The sequence below is a fragment of the Artibeus jamaicensis genome, unplaced genomic scaffold (genome assembly GCF_021234435.1).
Source record: "Artibeus jamaicensis isolate MK-2021 breed Jamaican fruit bat unplaced genomic scaffold, CSHL_Jam_final contig_851, whole genome shotgun sequence".
Lineage (NCBI taxonomy): Eukaryota > Metazoa > Chordata > Mammalia > Chiroptera > Phyllostomidae > Artibeus > Artibeus jamaicensis.
The window spans coordinates 8855003-8871421 of NW_026521986.1; the positions used below are offsets into that span (position 1 = coordinate 8855003).

General features: G+C 46.7%; 1 protein-coding gene across 6 annotated transcripts in view; it reads left to right on the plus strand.

The window, feature by feature from the left end:
- The window catches only part of RAD51B (RAD51 paralog B), a 512857-nt gene that overhangs the window by 306428 nt on the left and 190010 nt on the right, over nucleotides 1-16419 (plus strand). The window lies entirely within an intron of this gene.

Sequence of the window (16419 nt, forward strand, 5' to 3'; positions counted from 1 at the left end):
ATCATGATGGGCCTTGTGTAGCATACTGAGGCATTATCCTGTAAGCACTGAAGGAGGAGGCTTATGGAGGTTCTTAAGAAAAAATAACTTCATTTGATTATGTTTTCAGAAGAGAATTCTGTTGATAGTGTGGGGTGGGAGAAAAGAGTCCTGTTAGAAAGTTATTGCGTAGTCTGGAAGTGGTAGTAGCAGGGGCAGAGTTACAGGGGGTAGACTAGACATGCACCTTGGAAGTCAAATGGACAGACCACAGTGACGGGTTGGATGCAAGGGTTGATGTTCGGAGGATGCCCAGGTCAGGGACTCAGGTCAGCCTTGGAGAAGGATGAGGTCACTTTGTGACCCGATGAGTTGCAGCGAAGGTGCATTCTGCCTGGGGCATTCCAGGGAGAAGACCTGGATCCAGGGAGAAGCCCGGTAGGCAGATCGTATGGGTCCCGAAAGAGATCAGCTGAGAAGTACTTGAAGCACTGGAAGCTGGTCGTATCAATTAAGCAGAAGAAAAAGGGGGCCAAGGATGGTCGAGGGGGTATTCTGTTTAAGAGTGTGGATCAAGAATTGCTTCTTACTGTGTAGAGTTTTAGGAATCACTAACTGGGTATTTCGCAACCATGTTTGTTGTCTCTGTGGCAGAACACACTCTGGATTCTGTTATATTCCTACATATGACTCATATATTTCGTAATGAGGTTGGGAGCTGCAAAGGCTTGCAGGACACTGACCCTTCCAGGCCGCCATCTGAGTGTGCTGCTTTGGGAGGAGTAGGGGAGCCATTCTCGGAGACATGTTCCCACTCAGCGTTCTCTGGCTGACCTGGATTCCGAGTGGCTGCTGGCTCGGTGGGGATTTGCAGACATCCACACAAAAGGAGTGGCATTTGTATGCAGCCCCTTAACTAACTGTAACAATCTGTTCCCTGTGTCTCTGAGAAAGCACACAAATCTATTTTCCAGTACTTGCTTATTTTCAAGGACACCTGTATGACCCTTCGTCAAGTCAGCTGACCCCTCCCTCTTTTATTCACCTGCTATTTCAATTATGTGAGCAGTGATATATCTGCCTCAAAACTCCCTGCCCTGGGAAATTTCTGGAGGAGAGAAGTACTGAAAAAAATATTCTGCTTTCAAGCCAACTCGGGGATTTAAATCTCTTCCAGCCTACAGAACACCTGGACTCAAGTGTCTATTCCCTCCTGACTCTGGAAGAACGAGCTGCCCTTGAACTGGTGCTCATAAGCGCACTGAGAAACCATGAGTCTGTTTCCTCCTGCTGTCCGCCAAAGCCAGGAAATGTCAACAATTCAGATAGTCCAGAGCCAGTTTCAAGTATCTCAAGCTGGGGCCCAGCAGGGCACTGGGACTCAGCAGCCTGGCTTCAGTGGCGTGTGCAGAGCCGTCTTATGCAGGCTGCAGGAGCCACCCCCTCGCAAATGCCACACTTTCTGTCTGGGACTTACACTCTGGTGTCACACTGCCCCTACCTTGTAGTGCCTTATACCTAGGAGGCCTCTGATAAGTGTTTTTCAACCGGATGGATTTGCCGAGGTGTGGAGGTTACTCAGTATATTGTACAAAGGCCTCCGAGGTCCTCCAGAGCAGTCAGCTTTACTAATGGCAACAGAAAGTGACCCCAGGTCACTAGTCGGCTACCAAGGGATCCTCTGGCCCACAGACATATTTTACTTAACTTTCTCAGTGATGTCACTAAGAAAGTATGAATTCAGTGGCAGTGTTAAAACATTGAGAGGTGTAAAAATCCAGGTTTCTGACTTCTCTTGAAAAATGGAAGATCCGGCAACAGCGGGCTGCGTTCTTGCGGGCTGGCAGCTGGACTCCTTCAGAGTGGGCTGTCCCTCCCCTCGTCCAAGTCCCCACCACTCCCTCTTTCTGCCACGCATGACCCACCGCACTCGTATGTCTCGTGCCTCGCTTCTGTGGACTTTTCTTTGTGGGCTCTACTAGCAGAATTATTTAGAGCACTTACAAATTAGCATGACGTTTCAGAAACATTTGTAACAGTTGTATTGAAATGTAATTCACATACCATAAAATTCATTAGTTTCTGGTATATTTAGTGTTGTGCAACTATTCCCACTGTCGAATTCCAGAACGTTTTCACCCTGAAAAGAAATCTCTACTCATTAGGAGTCACTTCCGGTTCCTTCCTTCCCTTTACACGGTACCTCACCCCTAGGCAACTACTAATCTACTTTCTGTCTCTATGGATTTGGGTTATTTCTACTTTTTAGCTATTATAAATCATGCTGCTATGAACATTAGTGCACAAGTTTTGGCACGTTGAGACCACTGAGCCAGGTCTCAGCTCTTACAGCCAGACCATGTCATGTAATGCAGTGCATATTGGTTTTTGGTTGCGGAGTCATTATGAGTGGGGTTAGTGCCTTATAAGGGATGTCCCAGAGAACTCTCTTTCTACCACGTGAAGATACAATGAGAAGATGATAGTCTGCAGCATGCAGAAGGGTTCTCACCAGAACCTGACCACACTAGCATCCTGACTTTGGACTTCCCAGCCTGTAGAACTGTGAAAAGTTTCCATTGTTTGCAAGCCACCCAGTTAATAGGCCCTTGTGACGGCAGCCTCAACAGACTTAGACAATGACCGTCCGAGGAGGGCGGCAGTTGGCCTGCCCCAGGCTCAGGTTCTGCGTCCCCTCTAGAAGATGGGCTTTTTCGTACTCATTTTCCCCGCTGAGCCCAGGACTCAGCTCCTGGGCCCAACTTTGACACCTGGTTTTCTTCTTTTGTTTACTGCTCTCTCTCTCTCTCTTCTTTCACTCTGGTCCCTCCATCCCCACCCCGTCAGCGCAGCCCAGTGGCACCCATACCATCCCGAGACTCGGGGACCTCCTTTATTGTCACCACGAACCACAAGAATCACATGAGGCCTCTTTGTCCAGCAGAATCTGATACAGTTACCAGATGTCCCACCAGTCTCATTCCAGTCGTCTCCTCCATGGTCCCTTTCAATATACTTTACTGACAAGGTTTTTAGTTGAGAAAATCTGGCCACGCTAAGTGTGATTGAATATCTGAATTTAAAAAATGAAAGATCTTAGGTTGGATGTGAAAAAGCCACATTAGCCACACTGTTCGTTATTTTTATGCCATCTACACAGAAGGCCACGTCTGACCACGAGCACATCCACATGGGCATCGAGAGCGAGAGACTGTGTCCCAAAGTGTGACAGTGAAGTTGTCCAGGAGTCCCCAGCACCTCTTTATCAGCAGCAGTGGCTTTTATAGGGCACCTTCGTTACCCTGGGTGTCGTATCTGCAATAATAAAGGCGGCCTTGGATCTTCCTCATCTCAGAACAGACCTCACTGTGTACCTTAGAGCCCCCGCCCTGCCTGTTCCATCTGTAGTGAGTGGGGTGACTTAAAACAGCACCTTTCACTGGGGGTCTGGAAGCCTTCACCAGCCTCAGCTCCGCTCTCCATGCACAGCCACTTCAGGAAGGACAGACCGTAGACGGGAACTTCTGGTGCTGTCTGGTCAGGGCGGACGGGAGAGAAGGGTGGTGTGCAGTAGCAGCGTTAGCCTTTTCCCTCCGCCATTATGACGTAAAGATCCTGTGGCTGTCCTGTGTCCTTCTTCTCCAGCATACGTATAATCGATACTTTTTACCTACCTAATCTTTTGTTCGAAGCGCTTTACTCATCGGTTGCCTGGAGATAAACGGTGATAACAGAAGGATTATTTCTCGAACGAAAGAAGTTAGAGGTTTCACCTGGCATGGAACTCGCTCTTCACGGTGAATCACTGGTAGAATGAGATAACGTGTCTGGAGCACAAAAGGCCGCTTGTCCTCCTGCAGCCTGGTATTTGTTCCTGTCCCTGCCTTCATTTACTTCTCACGGAAACAGGCCCTATTCCCGGGCCCATCCCAACTCACGCGGAGGCGGCGCCAGGACTCGAGGACGTTAACCCATGGAAACTTGCCTTGTTCTTTCTTTCTGAAGACTTGCAGGCCTGTTTTCTATTTCTCCAACTTAGGCTACGAGAGAAAGAAAGGTTGCCTTATCTTTTTTGTTGGATAGGACGGGAAGAAGATGAGAAGGCAGAGGGAAGGGACAAGCATTTGCTTTGCTGTGTTTGTCATTTTCTCTGACGTGCCTGCTGAGAGCAGTTTCGGGGCGCACCAGCCTCACTTGTCTGTCGCTTGTTCCGTTGGCCTGTAGCTCTTGGCGTGTTAGCGTGGCTTCAACCCCAGACACCCGCCAGGGCCTATTCTGTGGCCTCTTCGTGTCCCTTTCCCTTTAACATGCGGCTCCGGGACATGACAAACCCAAATTGCACATTCTTCCCTCTTGTAAGCTGCTATTCAGGATCACAATTTAGCATCAAACAACCTTGTTTTTCTCTCCACTTTTTTTCTTTTTCTTTATTGTGAGAAAAACATATTTGTGCTCTTTTTAAATCATCAGTCATAATGCCATGAAAAATATTTGGTTCATCATTTTGGTTAAGTTTAATAAATGTAGGTTCCATTTAAATTTAAATTCTTTTGGGTCTCAGATTTTATTGTTTTTAAACTTACACTTTCTGCCTGCCTTCCCCCAACCCCACCCCAGACAGTCAGCTCAAGTGTAAACACCCTGCCGTTCAAAAGGCCGTCACCTGGCCCCCCTGCCCGAGCGTGGCTCTCTCTTCATGAATCCTGGAGTCAGACCGACCAAGTCAGTAGCCCATCACGTCTGAGCTGCGCGACCTTGAGCGCACACTGCCTCAGCCTTTCTTTCTGACAGTGCTCACTGGGTTATCATCAGGATCAAGTGACCTTGTTATGTCCACCCTGTCCCCAGGCTTCCGCTGCTCGAGTCTACCCCATACACAAACTGAGTTCTTCAGTTTGTCTGGGGTCAGCTTGCCTCAGCCTGGCCATACCTTGTCTCTGAGCTTCTCTGGTTCCCACCCCCCTGTGTCTTGGCGCCCAAGGTCCTTCCAGGCGAGTCCACACTGCCCTTTCCAAACCCGTCTCCACTGCACCTCTGCACAAACTCCCATCCTTCAGCCGGCCTGGACTCATCGTTCCCTAACAATGCATGTGTTTCTTCACGTCACACTCGGCTTAGTCCACCCTGTCTGCCCAGGATGAATTCCTTTTCTCATCTTTACTCGTCAGAAACCCCGTCACCCTTCAAGGTGCCCTCCATAGTCATCCTCACTAGGGACCGATGAGAGGTGCCCTCCAGCCTCCGAACTGCTGGGTGGTCTGTACCTGGACGGCTCGTTTAGCGCATCTTGTCTCCCCTTCTCGTTTGTGCACTCTGTGAAGGTAGGAAGCCCACTTTTCCTTACATGCCAGTGCCTAATAAATATTTGTTGAACAAATAGATACTAAAGCCTCCTTTGTCACCCCTTTGTGTCTTTGGTTTGAATATAATCATTTCCTCTAATGTAAAATCAGAGGAAAGTGGAGTATACCAGCAGTCAGGATTTTGCCTCACTTCATCTACATACGCTTTGTGAATACCTGCTAAATGTTAGAAACTGTGCTAATTGTTCAGGTGAAAGTAATAACTACAGCTACAATTTACAATTTATTTCCTAGGTGCTGGGTGCCGTGCTAAGTGAATACTTTTCACATGGCCTCAACACTCAGGACAAATTTAAGAGAAAAATACAATCATGGAGGCTGCAGAACTGAGAAGTAACTTGCTCAGGGTTCCCCATCCAGTCAGCAGTGGAGCCAGGAGTTGAACCGAGGGTGTCAGCCCCCAAACCCGTGCTCTAAGGAAGATAAACATCTTCCCGCTGTCCCTGCAGCAGTCCTTTCATTCGTTCCCGCTCAGGACCCTTGTGCCTACAACAGTCCAAACACCTGCCTGGGATGCTGCCATCCTTGTCTTCACATGGCTGGCATGTCGCATTTTTCAAGCCTTGGTTAGAGAGTCGTCTTCTAGAGAGATTTCCCTGAACTCCCCAGGTGAAGGAAGGAGCACTCCGCTTACCTGACCCCGCCATGCACTCTCTACCCCAACTACCCCGCTCTGGTTTCTTCTGGGCATTTATCGCTGTCTGTCTAGGTCACATTTACATGTGTATATATTCCTTGTCTGTTTTCCCCTGCCAGGACTGAAGCCCTACAAGAGTGGGGGGTTTACTCACCACCGAATTCCCAAGATGTAGGACAGGCCCTGCAACATAATAGGTGCTTCATAAATATTTGTTGCATGTTAAGTAAATGGGTGAATTGTTGAGCAGCTGACCGTTTCAGGTTGGGTTCTGCAAAAGCAGATACTGAGGTGGACTCTGGGCTGCAAGATGTAGGGGTCAGCCCTGTGAAAGGCAGGGAGAGGAGCGGGTTGAGCAGAGGGAGGGATTGAGCTGTGATACAGACTCAACAGAGCTTCTGCCAGCCCTACGGCAAGTTAGTTCTAGAGCAAATAAAAAATAAAAAACTTAAAAAGCCATCCACTAGACTGATGAACGAGCATTAATTATACTTCATAACCAGGTTCACGCTAGAACTTGCTGTGGCCTTTAGACCCACCCCCTCTGGGAGGGCATGGCCTCGGACAAGGAGGCCCTCTAAGACCGAGGCTGGCCCTGAAGGGGCTGAGGTGGGAGGCCCCCCGCTGACCCCACTCCCCATAGCTGCACGGTAAGTTCTTTCTGGAAAGGGCCTTTAGAAAGTACTATCAGTACCTACCAGCTAAGACACCACCATAAGTAGTGGGTACCTCATGCATTAGTCTCCCTGTTATTAATTTAAGACATAGTTTTCAGAATTAATTTACATCTGAGAGCTGGGACTATTAATACCAGAAATTTTAAAGCAAGTCAGTACTTGCCGCCTACAAATCACTCATTGCTTGGATTCACATATGATCATCAGTGACATTTCTTTCTTTTCTTTTTGTAGCCACAATATTTGGTGTGTTCAACAGTTTCTGGAAATGCACCAAACACTCGCCCACAGCCATTACTCCTGTTTTCTAGTTAGTGACGTATCTTCAGGATGATTATATTTTAACCTTTGCAAGTTTCAGTAAACCAAAGTTTCTTTTTTTTTTCCCTGTAAAACATTGTTCAGATTTTTCCTTATATTTTGCAAACTTTTAGGAAAAAAACTATTTTTAGCATATCATTTCATATTTTTAGTAGTCTGTTTTGTTAAGTCATTTAGCATGTAAAAATTATTGAGTAACATTATTTCTAAATTGTCATGGTTGGTGTTACGTTGTATTTTCAAAGGTGCAGGGGTGTCCAAACTTTTGGCATCTCTGGGCCACACGGGAAGAAGAGTTGTCTTGGGCCCCAGATTAAATACATTTCGACACATAATCAGAAAAGAATTTCATCATGTTCTAAGTAAATGTGCGATTTCGTGCTGGGCCGCATTCACGGCCGTCCTGGGCTGCGGGTGGCCAGTGGACCACGGGTTGGACAGCCTTGGCTAGAGCTTGCTCAGCGTTTTAGAAATTTTATTTATTGATTTTTTTAGAGAGAGAGGGGAAAGGAGACACAGACAGACTGAGAGAGAGAGAGAAACATTAATTTGTTGTTTCGCTTAGCTATGCATTCATTGGTTGATTGTTGTATGTGCCCTGACTAGGGATCGAACCGACAACCTAGGCATATTGGGACAGTGCTCTAACCAACTGAACTACCCGGCCAGGGAAATCCTGCTCACTGTTGTCCTTCCTTGGGGACTTCAGTTTCCCTTTGTTCACTTATTTACAGCTCTGCTGTGGGCGTGGTTGGGAACCTTGGTTTTTATTGCTTGGTTTTCGTTGCTCGGTAGTAATTGACACGCTGCACATGTTGGGCCCCACGTCCGTCCACATGCAGACGCACTCTGCTCAATGACTCGGAGAGACTACAGTGAATCCCTTTTGTGCTGGGATGTCTTGCAGGGCCTGGCGTGCTGTGTTGGTCTGTCCTCTTTAGACGCAGGACTGACGGCCCTGACTGTTGGGACAGACTGACCTTCGGTTTCTGCTGGCACTACCTCACCGGGGGCGCATCCCCACGGAGTTATGTGTTGATTCGCAATCAACAGAGGCTTCCTCTCATCTCGTTTTCTGCTTACTTTATCCTCTCCTGTCTTGGAAATCTCCAGGATCATTATACCAATTTCTATTCCTCAAACAGGTTTCCTTTCACAAAGGCCTGCTTCCAATCTACTTCTTTTGTATTCGCTTTCTCTGTTCGCCCATGTTATCTGTTCAAAAACAAACAAAACAAAAACGCTGATATGTTGATGGCTTCGCTGCTGCCATCTAAAACATTATGGAAAGAACTGTTTATGTTATTACCGTTGCTATGAATTAGTTCAGTGGCCAACATCTCTCTGCTATAAGATGTACTTGACCTTAAAAGAAAAAAATCTTAACCAGAATCTTCACGGAGGTCTGCTTTGGCTATAATAAGTATTCATCAAAAACATAGAAGCTGCACTTCCTAGGAAATGGAGGCTTTTTCCTGTATTTGGGAGTGGTAAAGGATACACCCAAGAACTTGGAACGGAGACAGCATTGGCAGGCAAACAAAAGATCTGTAGAGCAGGACTTCCTTTTTGTTCCCCAGGCTCTTGCTCCCATTGTCTCAGAGAAGATGGGGCAAATACCCAGACAGAAGCTGCTTCAGGAATGTCTTTTATTGATAGGCTGCTTGTGTTCAGTGATTCCTGTGGCCCATAGTGTCTGCTGGACAGTTGGAGGCCTTTTGAAGCCATTGTATTGTTAGAGAATAATTAGGGTGAATGAAGCAGGGGGTAGGGGTTAACAACAATTCTTTGTTGCAAGCAATTGCTAGTCTTGGCATCAGTATTGGTAACAAGGCCAATCTACTGGAAGGAACCTAAACAAAAGATGGAAAGGTTGCGGTTGGTTTGTCTAATCCATCCAGCAGACCCACCCATGCGTGGCCATTGTGCCCCGCGAGCTCTCTGGAAATGCCTTTGGTCACACTGCATTCCAAGCCACAGGGTGGGTGATCTCTGGGCGGTCTCGTACATGGATTTCCTAGAATGCTTCCCATGGCCAAAAAGGGGATGCACAGGTGTTGCCTTGGCAATTAATCGGCATACTTCATAAAGAAAATAATCTCCCAATGTTTGGGTAGAGGCATGAGGGCTGCATGAAAGGCTCATGGTCTCTCCCTTTGAAGGAGGAGTGAGAGGATGCTGACACAGAAGAACTGAGATGTGTTGACTGACGCCAAGGTGAGGACACCTAGGCAGAACCGTGACCTGTGTCCTCATTGTCTCCTTCGTCCTCTCTAGGCCCGTCAGCCCCTGTCCTGGTCCTGGGGCCCCCCGATTCCACTTCTGTTGTGGGACCCCACCCAGCCAGGGTGGGGTCCGGCAAACCGGGGTGGCTGTACACTCAATACTGTATCAAAGTGCTTCTTACTAGAGGGCTTCACAAAGTGGATGCCTGTCCCCTCTCACCAACTTGGAAGTGGAGGCAGGCACGTCTCTGAGGAGATTTTTGACCTTAGACATGTATCCATCCCCAAAGGGCGAATTCCTGCTCTCACACATTGACTAGGTCTCTAATTCCACAGCCTGATTTAGATCAAGCATGACTTAACATTCGAAATCTCAGGCCAGGAATGTTCAGGATTGACATTGGACTCTGAGCAGTGAGGCTGAGGCGGGTTCACCTGCGTCTCATTTTGAGAGCATACCCACCATCCCGGGTCTGCAAGGAGCAGGAGCGGTGGCCGGTGGCCGTCAGGGAGCGGGGGAGGCGGGACCTGGCAGAGGGGAAGGCAGCCGCAGTGTGCTTATTTTCAGTTTGTTAGCTGCTCTGGAAAACCGCTAGAGCGAATGAGCTACAACAAGCCTTCGGGCTGTTGTAAGCCAAGGAGAGGCGAGGCTTTTAAAAGGCTCTGTGGAATTTAGACTTAAAGTTTCATGTGTGTTTGGTTTGGGGCAAAAGTGAAATCACTGAACTTTCCCCAAGAAAACGTGTTAGCTCCCAGGAACACACAGTGGGCCCTTAGCTGTCCGGACACAAGTGAGTCTTGAGTCAGAGAAAATAATTCAGTACCTTTCCACGTAGCCTTCTGGCTCTGTTTGGCCAGTGGAAAAAGATTGATGAGAATCCTGATTACATCTGTCTCCATTGCCTCCATCAGATTATTGGAAAGGCCTGACCAAATCCTTTTGCTACAGGGGGTGGAAGTTCCGGGAGATGGGGGAAGGGAAAGGAGTCGATCCTCCTGGCTGAGTGTGCCAGGATGTATACAAACTGCAGGCAGGGAGATGGCACAAAGCTAAGCACTTGTACAAGGCCAGGATCTGGCCTCATCCTAAGGGAGAGGGATTCTGGGGCATTTCAAACCAGGAGCTGCGTAGGGAGAAGAGCCTGTAAGCCCCGTGCAGTTGTGATTTCTGAAAGAGAAATCAGCGGCTGCGTTTGTCGGGGCATGAGTTGTGTCCTTTATTGGCGATCCTGTTCCAGGGCTGATTCCGCTGCAGCGTGACTTTGGTCATGAAAACTCCAGGCTGTTTTTGCTGCACTCCCAAGTAATGTTGACATTTGTAGGGAGAGAGGAAATCTGGATAAATAGAACTCTTTTCTTGGCGTTGTTAAAAATATTACTAAAAAGAGCAAAGAGTGTTTTCAGAGCTAGAGGCAAGTCTTTCTTTGGAATTTTGAAAGCTGAGGTAGGTGTCTGGGTAAGCATTTTCTTGCAGTCGTCCCCCGCCCCTTTTTCTTCCTTTGTGTCTTTTCTTTCCTCCTTTCTCTGTATTTTCTTTTTCTAAGCTCACACTGCTTTCTGAGCAGCTTAAAGAGATTCCGAGGGGAGACACCAGCCCACCCCACGCTACAGCAGCCTCTCTCCTGTGGCCATCCTGTCTACCGTGTGACTGAAAATTCTTACGACTTCTAGGACTTTTCTGAAGAATTACACGAAAGCTAGTCTGACATGATCTTTGAATTTTCTTTGAGTTTTGCAGAAGAACAGCTTATCATCACAGAACTGGAAGGAGCAGTTGTTTAATTTACCCCCTACTTTTTGCACATTCAGAAACTGAGATCGAGAGTTCAGTGGCTTGCCTGAAGTTATACAGCTTCACTAGGGTCGGAACAGAAGTGTAAGGCTCCACGTTTCCTGATGCCTGGTGCATTGTCACACGATAGGTTTTGCCCACAGGAAGGGCAGTTCAGTCCAGGTTCTCTGTGACCATAAGAACTTGGGCAAATCGATCAATTTTTGTAGAAACAGCTAATCAAGATAGTCTTACCATTTTTCAATAGGATATAATTTTAAGGGGAAACATGTGGAATAATTTTTGCATATGTTGCATGAACATTTTCTCATTTACTCCTTCTTTCTCCACAAAAGCACTTATTTGAGAATGAGCAGTGGACAAGTTCATTTCACAAACCCTTTATACAGAGGGTCACATACACAGAAGGGACAGCCATAACCCAGAGAAGGGAGTGACGGAGTGGAATGGCCTTCATGGGACTTTATAGCTTCTCGGGCATGATCTAGCTGGCCCTCTGCACAGTTGTGAGAGCAGGAAGAGTAGACCCAAGCACAGCTCAGAGATAGTGAGCAGCTCACCCAGCACGGCCAGGGAGCACCTGAACAGGGCCTCACACCCAGGCTTCGGGCCTGAGCCTACAGCTTCTTTCGTTACCTTGCCTCCGCCTCATATAGCAAATCCCTGTGTCTGGGTTTACTTCTGTCTCTTTCCTGAAGGGCAGACACTGCAATGGCTGCATTTCCCTGTCCAGCTCCAGGTGGTTTCACTTCCTGGAATGTGTTATTGTATTGTCATATTATTGTGTTTGTGGTATTTACCTTACATGGAGGGGCCAGGCCTTTTCAAAATCATTAAGATGGGTTTTTGAGGTTATACTCACTTCTCCTTCACATCCTCAACTTCAGACCTAATGCTCTGGCTGCCCTTCAGAGAAGGGCTGTTGTAATCCTTGGCAGTGTCTCCCCAGGCTGCCAGCATAAATGAAGGATATTCTTTTATAGAAAGAAAAAAAAAGTTTGAGTTTAGCAATGTTCTCGATTCTTTTCACTTCTGTAACAACCAGTATTTTGAAAGATGTTACTAGTTTATTTTCATGCGTAACACTAGGTGGCGGAATAGCTACACCACAAAGACCACGGTCCTTTGTGTCTGGCTTCTCCCAGAGCTGGGACCTAGAGAGGGAGGCACAAACCATCTGTGGCTGCAAAGATCGGACTGGCCAACCTGGCCAATATTTTCTTGACAGGGAACTGGCTGCAGTGATTCTAAAACATATGCTTCCAAGACACTGTCTTTAAGATTTTCCTCTTTCTTTCTTTTCTCCCCCCCAGCTCCCCAGCATTTTAATTTTTCTGCGCCATTGCACCCATGTAGCAGAGGGCAGGCAGGGCCCGCAGGCAGCTGCTCTGAAATGGCAGATTGGGAGGGATGCGACCAGCGGCGCTGGCACTCCTGCCCTTTTGTGCCACTGGGTCACAGAACGTGCGGGAAAGGCCTGAGCTCTTGCCCTGCGTGGTGTCAGGCACTCTGGGCAGAGGCGCTGCAGGGGCTGAGCGGGGTCAGCTTGGAGGTGCTGGCCGCCCTAACTCGGGTAGGCATAACTGGGTTTTTGCTTTTACAGAGCAGCCTGGTCATGGCTCAGCTCTGGAGCTGGTTTAGAGACACTGCTGCACAGGCCGTGGGACACGGCCTCCAGTTCCTTTCCGCGGTGACTTGCTGGTGTCTCAAGGCTCCCGGCGCGTCTGTTACCCTGGATGCCTCACGTGCCACACGGTGCACTAAAGCTAAATAAAGCCGCCGCTCCAGTTCTATCCTTTCACATCGTGACAGCTATGAACTTGGGGGACAGAAATACTTCTTTGGCTATTTGCTGAAAAAGAAAAGAATAGCATTAAATCAAAGCAGTGCACGTACAGGAGTAGTGGTAATACTCTAAGTGTGTTCTAGTTCAGGAACTCCAGTAAAACCAAGTCTGAATGTATGAAGTTGATCAAACAAAAAGAGTTTATTTCAATTACAAAAGCATTCTTTGCTTTACAACTAGAACCACAATCGGATTTTATTAAATAGCAAGTTCCTGATGTGAATGGTAAATGATTCCATTGACAAAAATAGAAAAAAGTATTTAAACCTTGACTTTGCAGGAACCCACTTGTAGCATAAAACAAAGACAAACTGAACTGTAGTTTCTTACACACACACACCACACCCTCCACTGTTTTCCACTACTAGGAATCTCAGGGCACTTGTTTAGTTGGTAGCGGGGGGGGGGGGGCACTGGTAGTGCCCTAATTTTGTGGACAAGGCATTGTGGGCATGAAGGGGCCTCGTTCATGTGACCCAGGTGAGTCACAGTCATCAGGGTGAAGCCTGGAAGCTGGAGGCAGGGGGGTGGTTTATTTGTTTGCCTGCCAGCGCTGCTATCTTTCCATAATGAATGAATTTTGGAGAACACGCGAAACAACACACACAAGTCAGACCAAGGGTATCAGTCACAGGCTGCTACCACAGTGATTCTTTAAAGCCAGGAGAAGGTTGTGAGACCTTGTTTGCTAAGAATGAAATGTCATAAAAATTCCAAAGTAAGCCTCAAATTTCCAGGGGGAGGGGACCTTTTTATTGTTTCCTCTAATAACTGCTGTGGTGCTTTAGTGAATAAATGTGTTACACAAAATAAGCCTAGATTTAGTCTCTGAACGATGGCCTGGCTTTGCTCCCACTTTTGTATTTTGCATCCATTCTGGATTATTGATTTATGATATCTATGCTGTTATTCCTGTCTCCTCCCTCTCCCCCCGCACCCCCAGCGTTCGTCCCAGCTCTATTTTCACACCCTTCAATTAATTGGTATCTTCTGCTCTTGGGACGGCAGCAAATGTGTGTGCATTTTTCTGTGGATCCTCACCATGCTGGCTGTGCTTTTAAGTTTCTGGAATAAAACAATGGTAAAAATGAGTCACGGCTTGTGTCTATATTTGTTTCTGAGTCAAGAAGCTTAATTTTCTCATTATAATGCTCTCAACATATAGAGCTATATTGTTGGTTCACTTTTAAGGGAAACAACCAAAACATAGTTGCTTTAATTAGTTGTTTTCAGATAGTCCAGAATTCCTTGGCTTTGTATTTCCAAAATGAACAACGTAGTGGCAGTGGTTTTATTATTTTTATCCATAGGTAGAAAAAGCATGCCCCCCCCAAAATCCAAAATCCTCTCCCAAATTCTCTGGGAACAGACCTTCTGGGTGTTGCCCAGGTCTGCTCCTGGCCCTAGAACACCAGCAGTAAGTAGTTCACTGCGGGCCTTACACCTCCATCTAAATGACAGCTCAGAACCAGCAACCTGAGCAGGAAGCCAACGGGGCACAGAGCACATTCACAGGAGGGGAGAGGATGTTGGTAAAACAAGAGGACAGAGGTGGGCTGGGGGTTCAGCGCCAGTGCAATGCAGGCTTCTAGCAAAAAGTGACCAGAAGTTCAGCACCTCTACCCTCATGGACACAAGCTGTAGATACCAGTTTACCATGGTTTTCAGGGTAAAAAACAAAACAAAACAGCTAATGTTCTTGAATGTCAGTTTACTGAGCTCTCCAGCGCAGCCTCATAACTTACATTAATTGGGAGGGAAATGCTCCCAGAGCGAAGAGAGACAGATGCTGGACAAAACAACTCGGTCTTGGACTAGTTGTCAAGGCCCTGCTGCTTGCAGTCATTGACAAGTCCTTGGTTCTTCTATGACAGATCTGGAGAAAAAGCGTGATTCATCTTCTTCTGTCGCACCTTTCACGAAGGAATTTTTTTTTAGACAGATTTTGTTTATGGACTTAACATCACTGGCAGTGGCCAGTGGGCTCAGACTCCTCTGGAAGGTATAATTTACTATTGTGCTCCTCCCTCCTAAGTTTGTGCACCCCGAAGAGCTTCATCCCATTAAAATTCCTTCTTAAAAGCACAAGGTGAAAGAGCCAAGCATGCATTGTTTTTTTTAGAGGGGAGTGGAGCTACAGAAGGGAAGAGGTCCCAGTCTTTTTCTCTTTCGAATGCTGGTAAATAGCTTAAAACCTGTTAAAGCTTTTGAAGGAATGTGGGGGAGTAGTTTCTGGACTCTCAGATTTAGGAAAACAAAATAAAGGAAATAATTTCAGGAAAAGAGGCTTTCCCCGTGATGGCCGCGATCTGTGAAGTGCGCAGTGAGTGTCACAGCTGTCCCCCCCACCCCCCCTCGTGTGCGCAGGCAGACGGTGTGCAGCTCCTCTGCATCGGCTGGGCCGACGTCTCTGCTCAGAGCCCTGCTGAATTGTTTCAGACTCTGGTGCTGTGCATGTTCAGCTCAGCCCTTAGAAGTATGAAATACTGTTTTTGAAGGTGAGAACAAATAGCCTCGTTTGAAGATGAAATACTAATACATTCAGGTAGAAAGTCTCCATTTCTAATGTTATGGGAAACATACCAGTGTCTGTTATGACTGAAAGCAGCTCTCAGAGACATTATCTCAGTCACGCACGTAAACATTGACCTGTCTGCCATTTGGGGAAACCTTTATAACCTTCATAACCTGTACGGCACAGGAAGGAACCGGTTTTTACTGAGAATTTAAAAGGAGTGCTTTTCACTGCCTTGTTTTCTTGAGACCCTTGTTTCTAAGAGGTCTTTTGCAGGTTCCACAAAAAAAAGAGCTCAAATTCCTCTTTTAATCCTACAGCCTGAAGGAACTGAGTATACCAAGAGCCAGGCAGCTAAAACATGAAAACAGCAAAACAGTGTTAATAAACATTTTTTATTGTTTTGGGGCCGTGGAAAGTTTGAACTTTAGAACATGATTAAGTCTTGGTTTTCTCAGAAATAGTCTGTGTAGGGACTCAGATGTAGGTCTTGAGAAATTATATGAATGAGGGATGGAGAACTAGAAGCCATCTAAAATAATGTGAATCTGCCCTGGCTAGTGTAGCTCAATTGGCTGGAATGTAAACCGGAAGGTTGTGGGTTCCATTCCCGGTCAGGACACATGCCTAGGTTGTGGGTTTGGTTCCTGGTCAAGCACATACTGATCAGTGTTTCTCTCCCTCTCTCTCCCTTCTTTCCCCTCTCTGTAAAATCAGTAAGCATGTCCTTGGGTGAGGATTTTAAAATATAATAATAAAAGAAAATAATGTAAACCTACCTTGGGTATGTATTTTTGAACTTACATTTAAATATAGTCCTAGCTTAGATTCTGGAAATTCAAGGTACTTCTACAGCCTTAATCTGTTTCCTACTTCTCCACCTCTGGCTCCCCCATCACACATGCGCACACACACACACTCACATCTTTTGCCAAATAATGGACAAATATACACATTTTTAATGTGGTCATACTTAAATAAGCTGTTCTGCAACTTGTTTCTTTTTATGTGAAAACATTACAGAAAAAATATACTTTATTCTTTTTTGACAGCTGCCTATGAAA